General features: G+C 33.8%; 2 pseudogenes; both read right to left on the bottom strand.

Annotated features, from left to right (window-relative positions):
* Window positions 1–3,535: 3,535 nt before the first annotated feature.
* Window positions 3,536–4,277, bottom strand: LOC132934410 (uncharacterized; annotated as a pseudogene).
* A 272-nt stretch (window positions 4,278–4,549) lies between these two features.
* Window positions 4,550–5,621, bottom strand: LOC132949392 (uncharacterized; annotated as a pseudogene).
* Between the last annotated feature and the right edge of the window lie 3,304 nt (window positions 5,622–8,925).

Here is an 8,925-nt window from a genome sequence, read left to right as displayed (position 1 = left end):
AGGTAGTGGGTATGTACTAGAATCTATCGATGAGCTTTTATTAACAGTATACAAGTATACCCCCATGGGTAAAACCCCAAACATTGGACTGCCTGTTATTAATTCTGATAATGAACGAGATGACGCGAATAACGATACAAGTTCTAATACTACGTTGAACATGCAAAATAATGACCAGCAAAATGAATTGAATCAATATGAAAATCGTTCAGATTGTTTTAACAGTGTAGCTGGATCGTCGTATATTCAGCTTTATACTTCTATTACAAATAGGGGGGCAACGATCAATCCGCAGAACACTGATCAACATTGTTTTAAATGGGCAATTCTGACTAAGCAAGTGACAGGGCCAAATAAACATCGAGTAGGAGATAATTATTATCGACATGAGAATAAATATAATTTCACAGGCTTATCATTCCCAACACCGTGGAGTAAAGTTAAAATATTCGAAAAAAATAATCCGAAAGTCTCTATAAATATTTACGGAAACAAAAAAATATCTCATCCGTCTTCAAAATATCCGAGTCATCACAATTTTCCATTAAAAGTCGTAGAAAATGAAAATGCCGATCATCTCGATTTAATTTTATACACCGAAGGTGAAAAAAGCCACTATGTATATATATCAAATTTTTCACGATTAATTCGCAACTAACTAAACACGGGAATTCAAAATATTTTTGTAAACGATGCTTCTCGTCATTCGACGATCAAACGTTAAAATATAACGGGCGGCCAGTACTTGATCAGCATAAATTGATTTGTGGAGCACATAAACCGATTCTACCCAGAATGCCTGATGTTGACACAACACTTGAATTTGAAAACTGGCAACATGCTCAACGACAACTGTTTACTATTTACGCCGATTTTGAAGCGCTGCTAGTGAAGACTAATGAGAAAAGAGGTAAACATACGACTGCAATACATAACCACAAACCTATGAGTTATGGGTTTTTAGTCAAAGCGTCCGAAAACGTCCCGTTAGAGCTCATTGAGCGATTTAATATACCAACCGCACCGGTGATTTATCGCGGAATTAATAGTCGAGAGGATGTTGCCAGACATTTTCTTGAAAATATCGTTGACGTGGGTCATAAAATCGAGGAATTGTTTAAGATAAATACCCCTATAGTTATGAGCGACGAAGATACACAAAAACATAGTTCTAATAAAAATTGTAATTTATGTAAGCTTAGTTTTGATACAAATTAGAAAGTTCGCGATCATTGTCACCTGACTGGGAGATTTAGGCAATCTTTATGTTCTCAATGTAATTTAAAATTTATTAAAATAGCCTTAATTTGTCCCATGTTTTTTCCATAACCTAACTAATTATGACGCTCATTTTATTGTAACTGAGTTAGGATATGACGCGAATAGTATCAAGGTTATAGCAAATAGCGAAGAGAAATTTATGTCATTTTCAAAATATATAAGTAGGTCGTTTACCATACGGTTCGTAGACACCTGTAGGTTTATGCCGTCAAAGTTGAGTAGTCTTGCTAAAAACCTTTTAACTTAAGATTTTTCGAAATTCCGCGAGACTGCGAAATATTTTGATGATGGTGAAATGCCTTTTGTCACTCGCTAGGGTGTATATCCATACGAGTATACGGATGGCTGGGATAAGTTGGACGAGCCTAGTCTACCACCTAGTCTACCACAAAAAAGATTTTTATAGCACGCTTAAGGAGAAGGGCGTTAAGGATACGCATTATGAACACGCTATGGAAGTATGGAGACACTTCGGAAGTCAAACGCTTAGTGATTATTCCGATCTGTACTTGAAAGTGGATGTGCTGTTGCTCGCGGACGTTTTCGAAAATTTCCGCGATCTATGCATGAAAACGTACAATTTAGACCCAGCTTTTTATTATACAGCCTCAGGTTTCAGCTTCGATTCCATGTTGAAATATACATCGATAAAATTCATCAGATCAGAACGATTGTCTAATAAATCTACGCGGCGAACCAATTACGATTCGCTTGGAAAGAACGCGTGGGTATGGCGCTCAAATTTAACATCAATATAAAAAGAGCTACAATCAAAAAACCCATCAGTATTGTACCTACAGTCAAGAAGTCAACATCCAAATCGAAAAAACCCGAAACCAAACTCACGAAAAATAATTTAAATTTTCTTCGTTCTTTGAAAATTTAATCATGGATGACTCGCATTGAGACATAGCAGCCGGCTATGTCGACGAGTGTAATATAACACAAAAGAATTATCATTCGTTCACCCCATATTCAAACATGTCTTTTTCTAATAACGATGAAATTAGGATAAGTGTTTTAAACATGATTCTTACACTTACACTAGACGTTAGTTTTTCGAATAATGGATTGGCGTTTTGATCCTCCGAAATGCAATACGAGATAAACGGCGTAGAAGTACAGAAAATAAAATCACCCGGAATTTCGTCTTGTTTGGTTACTGTTCATATACTCCAAACGACTTGAACACGCTGGAAAATGCGGCTTGGGGGTCGTCGTTGGGTAGTAACGATAATAATAAAAATTTCATGACCAACAATGTGTTTACCGTCTGCGTTCCACTGAAACATCTATTTGGATTTCTTGAAGATTACAAGAAAATATTACTTAATTGTAATCAACAATTGATTTTGAATCGCTCGTCAACCGATTTTGACACATTACACGTTACTGATAACTCTGAGAAAAATAAAAAAATTACAGTCGAACTGACTAAGATATTATGGAAATTGCCTATTATCAAAGTTAGTGATAAAGAAAAGTTAAGGCTGTTAAAAATATTGGATTCCCGTAAAACGTTATCGTGCGCGTTCAGAACCTGGGATCTCTGCGAATATCCAGTGCTACCTAAAAATACTTCACATTCGTGGACTGTAAAGTCTAGCAATTTACTTGAAAAACCTAGATTTGTATTGATTGGATTTCAAACAGATCGAAAAAATAATATAACACTCGATTCGACCACTGTAGATTGAAAAATCTTAAGGTATACTTAAATTCTGAAGCATATCCGTACGAAGATTTCCGAGCAGACTTCCAAAACAAACAAACTTTCATACTGTATAAAGCTTACACAGATTTTCAAAAATCGTACTACGAAAGAGACTACTGCGAGCCGTTACTCTCAAAACATATTTATCAAAACCATGTACCAATCGCCGTTGTCGATCTATCGCATCAAAACGACAATGTGAAGTCGTCAACCGTGGACCTACGTATTGAATTTGAGACTAATATTACCATACCTGAAAAGACTGCAGCTTATTGTCTCATCTTACACGACCAAATTATAACTTATAATCCATTTAATGGTGATGTAAGAAAATTGTAAATAGTTTGTAAAATAAAAATGCTTTTTTTAAATATCATGTTTTTTCTTTTTATTATATAATAAAATGTCATATTACAATAAAATATTACATTATGTTTTAATACAAAAATAATGACATAATAAAAAAAATACAATATTTTATTTTTAAATATAAAGTTTTATAAATTATTGACAACAATATGAAAATTACATAATACAATATTATAGATGAAAACTTAATTTGCGGGTTGCTTTTGCTCTTTTACGTGCTAGGAATGCCCTCGTAGTCAGCCTGTTGACTTCAGGCTAAAAAAAAAAATTGTTTTCTTTAGTATAAAATAATATGTAAAAATAAAATCGTATTACCTTAGTTTCGTTCGAAGAAGATAACCACCCCCTAGCCAATTGTTTGACTGCTTTAATCTTCAAGTCTGCTATTAAACAAAGACCAGTGAACGGAAGTTGTTCTTTCAATTCTTGGACATCGATACGGGTCAAATAAACTTCAACATCGCTTATTTTTGTATCTATGGGTAACAGTATTTCCTTTCCAAGATACATTGAAATTTTACAGGCTTGATTTAATGTAGTAGACCGTGTGTATATATTTTTCATCTGAATGACTTCTTCCATGGCATCACTTAATTGTAAGATCCTTGAAACATTCTCTTTAGTTAATTGCACATTTTGATCCTGTTGCAAACACTTTATCGAGATAACGTTGTCGCCGTTATATTCTTCTATTGATATCAATTTAAACTCCTCCAACAGTAAATGAGATGGTAGTAAAAATGTATGTTATTAAGAGCTATATTTATTTATTTATATTACTCATTTTAACACACTGCAAGTTATTTGAGACGCATATAACGCAATTTAACAAAAAACCAGGATTTAATCCTATATTTATAAAAATATTGCTATCAACAAAAAATGTAGTACAATCGATCAGATCATTAGCCATTTTTGTTAGGTACGTTCACGACTGTCTCGAAATAAGTTAGTAATAAGGCAACACGACTCGTTTGACGGAAGACACACGACTGTCTTGTCATGTGGTGTGATACCGGGGCGCTAATACCGGGGGTAAGAGTATTAATGAGGTGGGAGTAAAAATGTATTTAGATAGGTTAATCTCAAGGTGGTCCCGCCCATTTTATGGGTGGGAGTATAAACGTATATAATATAGACAAAAAAGATTTTTTTATTTTTTAAATACTATACAAATTGTACACATCAAAACAAATATTGAGAAAAACAATTGTTTTCGTCTGCTATATTGTTGGCTTCTATTGGTGTCATCGCTGAATCATATGTCTCAAAAATCCTAAAAAATTAATACAATTATATTCAAGGTTTCAAATGATTATAAACATTCTTTACTTTTAAATTGTTTGTTTCGTCTCTGGCCGGGGCTGGTCCGTTGTATTCATCGTTCACCTGATTATAAAGTATATTTATTATTATTTTTATCTTCTTTGACTGTTTGCATGGCCGAGGCATACAACTCTGAGTATACGGAGGTGAGAAGAAATCTTCCGGACCGTAATTTTCTTCGACTCCCTAATTGAAAAATATATTTTAGTATAATTAAAATAAATAAAAAACATGCATTCATACTTTTAATGATTTATTAAGTTTCATCATCCAACTGCTTGCTAGTTGGTCAGTTCCGAGCAATTTTATCTGATTTATAAAACTATATTTGTTTTTCGGTACATGTTTAGATATTAATTCAATTTGAATTCCTTTGATTATTGCTACAAATTCTTCGAGTGTCACGTCTTTTTCAATATTATAATCATTTTTAAAATATTCCGTTATCTGATCAAGTTATAATAGAATCATTGGTCGCACGACCATCGTTTTTCTGGTTACGGTTTTGAAAATAGTCCACTCCATGTTTTGAATTGCCATTAGTTCTTTCGGACTTAATAAAATTCTACATCCATGTTCAATTTTTGATTCTATCACTAACATACACTCTCCTCTATATATCATAGACGTAAGCAAAACAAATTCGTTCTCCAGAAAAATAAATCTTTTGTATTTTACTGTAGTATCCAATATATCTGATAGAATATGTCCCATCAATGAATATATACGTTTCAAAAAGTCCACGGAAATGTCTACAAAACGCGACGGAGTAATTAAACGTACAGAAACATTGAACTCCTGTGTAGGATCGATGCTGACTTGTAAAAACTTGCATCTAAACAAAATCGATTGTGTAGTTAGTACAGTCGATGAGTTCGCCCATCGGTGCTGGCGCAATATATTTGTATACCCGTTCACTGTTTGAAGCCATTTTTATACACTGTGTTACAACTTGTCACTTCATGAAATGAAAACTGCGACTGAATATCACGTATGCATATGCTGCGTATGTATATGAAGGGGATACAGCTATACGTGGTAAAGCTGGTAGGGTGGGGGGTTTATGGCGGCGGTGGTGGTCTACCAGGGTGGCGTGACTGTACGCATGCGCGAATATATGTGTTGTAAATGTATCGGATCGGAGGATGTGGAGGATCAGAGGGGAACATATGATCAGAACGATCACAATGATCAGAATTCAGAGTGATCAGTATTTTCGAATCGGCTATTATATCCTACTAAATATAAATATCAAATTTGTAAGCTTTCAATATTACATACTATTTGTACCAACCTATTATATTATATAGTATATATAAATTTATACACACTTAATCATCGAAATTAGATAATATTATATTCAAATTAGTCATAAAAATTTTATAAATTATGATATTATATATATAAATATATGTAAATGTCAGACGTGATACAATAGTATATTGTGTGGCAAGGGTGGGAAGTGAGTTATTTCAGTCGCGGATGACGTGTGCGGCCAGAGAAATCGACTTTTTGGCCACCCCTGACGTTTAGTACATATATTTACAACTTGGGTACAGACATATAAACCTGCATGCATTTACATTATGCACTGAGTAACATGAAGCATGAAACGGACAAACGGTAGGATCTTACGGTGACCCACTGCCTCGTAATAAATAATAATAGTTTGATTTTGTTCGTTATCACGTCTTATACTCTTATCTATACTAGATATTTAGAATACTTGTATCTATTTACAAGTTATATGCGGGTAAGTAGAAAAGCGCTGCTACCGCATGAACAAGTGGGCAGATGACGGTCGGGATGCTTAAAGGTGACCGTGTATTTTTTCTTTTAGTTACTTTTACTAATGTAAAAAAAATATTTTATATTAATAATAAACAAAAGGTGACGACAGACATAAAAAAAAATTTTTAAAAAAAAACACACATCATTGTAAATTCGATACATTCATCGTTCCACTCAGAATCTAAAATGTAGGTAGGTACATTTAAGATTCTGAACGGAACAAATGATTGTATTGAGCTTACAATAACATTAAAACTTATTATCATGTATTATTTATAAAAAAAAAAGTGTGCGTGTAACGAGTACGCTCGGATGAAGTAAAACTTCCTGTAGTCGTGCAACTGATATTAGGCGTGTATTGGAATAAAAAAAATTAATTACAAGTCCGAAAATATCACTCCATAGAAAATTAGCTCGGCACGAATTCCGAACTCGACCTACCTCCAAGGCTGACGCACAATCCGACGTCCAAATAAGACTGTTAATGCAAAAAGAATTTTAGGTTTTTCGATAAATTTGAAAAAAAATATTACCTCCATAGAAAATTCACTAGGTACGAATTCCGATCTCGACCTACCTCCAAGGTTGACGCCCAGTACAACGGCCGAATTCTACTGTTGGTGGCAAAAGAGTTTACGGCGCGCAGACCCGGACTCCAGCACGAGCCGCCGAACGCGATACGGCCGGTCCCGTGTTCTGTGACGGAACGGAGGGCGCCAGCCAGGTTACGTCATATTATTATAACTTGTAAAATATGTAGCACGTGGCGGCCGACCGCTGGTTTTTTTCCGTACCCTGAAGTTTCACTTCAAAAATAATAATAATAGATGTTAAACAGTAATGCCATGACATAATAATATTATAACAATTCAGAATGCATGCACTTTTAATTTTTAATCCGATCTTTAACAAATTGTTGAAACCCCAATAGAAATACACTGCGGCCACTATAATACATTCGTTCTCCAGACTACACAGTACCCCTGCCATTATTTTTTGTCGACCTCGAGCCGTCAGATCATTCAAATGAAATTTTTAAACTTGAATCCTTACTGCACACTAAAATTAAAATAGAAGAACCTCATAAACCTAAAACTATTAGCCAATGTCAGAACTGCCAAGCTTATAGTCATACTAAAGCCTACTGCGGATACAGTCCTCGTTGTGTCCGGTGCGGTGATGACCACTCATCATCTGCCTGTCCAAACTCACGTCAAGACCCAATGCAATGCGCCCTCTGCACAGGTAACCACCCAGCCAACTACAGGGGATGAACAGTTTATAAAAACCTCCAGCAACGTAAGAAAACCAACCTAAATAATCAAAAATTACATGTAAACTCTAGTTATAAGTCTAACATTGTACAAGATAGCCACCCACGTAATACCACTTCCTGCAATCCTTCTTCTGGTCAATCTCAAACGTATGCTCAGACAACTCAAGGTCAACATAATATACAATCTAAGCTGATACTCCTCCTCCAACTCCTGATATTAATTCGCTAATGTCAAGCTTTGTAAGCGAGCTTAAGTCTCTTATCAATCCATTAATCTCATTACTTCCTCAAGTTATCTCAAGTTTATTCACTAAAAAAAATGAATAATTCTACTACAAATATGTTCCTCATTGTTTTACAATTTAATGGCCAATGACGCCGATGTTAATAAAAAACAATAATAATTTAAAAAAAAAGAATATTTTTAATAATGTAAAAAATTGCCAGCGCCGACCAGCATCGATACTATTCGTTGCGTCTAGAAAATGACTAATCAAATTAGACGGTATAATAATATTTTTATATTATAATTCCAAACAGTCAATATAGTCAATTTAATTAGATTTTTAGCTATTTATGATGGAAAATATTTAATTTGGTACTAAAAATAAATAATTATTTTAAACATTGGTAAAGTATTGAAGACATCTTGGGGGATCTGTGTCCCTTGACCCCCCCCCCCCCTGATAAAGCCATAGTCTGACCGAGAATTCATTAAAATACATAAGTTATAAATTATAATACTTACTCAAATAAAATATTGAAACTGTGATTATCGTGGTAAAGTTAAGTTTTCAATAAAAACATTGATTAAAATAATATAATATAATACAATTATAAAAAAAATAATTATGAATTTATACATAATTTATGTATATTAATCAGTACTATAATAAGTGAGCTTAAAACATAATCCTTTATTTTGCATGACACATCTTTTGTGAAACTTTTTATTTTTCTTGTTTACCATCGATTAGGGAACAATAAGTTATTCACGAACTACAAAACTAAAAACCCTGGATCCTGTGTGATAAACGAAACTAAAATGTGTTTATTTTTCCTATCTAATTATAAAACATATTATAGAAAATTCAGTTTTTTCAGTCAACAATATAAATGTAATATATTTTCTCGTTAGGCAATAGGGTACCTAACAATGTACAATTAA

This window comes from Metopolophium dirhodum, chromosome 1, assembly GCF_019925205.1.
Source record: "Metopolophium dirhodum isolate CAU chromosome 1, ASM1992520v1, whole genome shotgun sequence".
NCBI classification, from domain to species: Eukaryota; Metazoa; Arthropoda; class Insecta; order Hemiptera; family Aphididae; genus Metopolophium; species Metopolophium dirhodum.
Note: the sequence above shows the minus strand (reverse complement) of the source record. Positions and strands in the feature narration are given on the sequence as shown.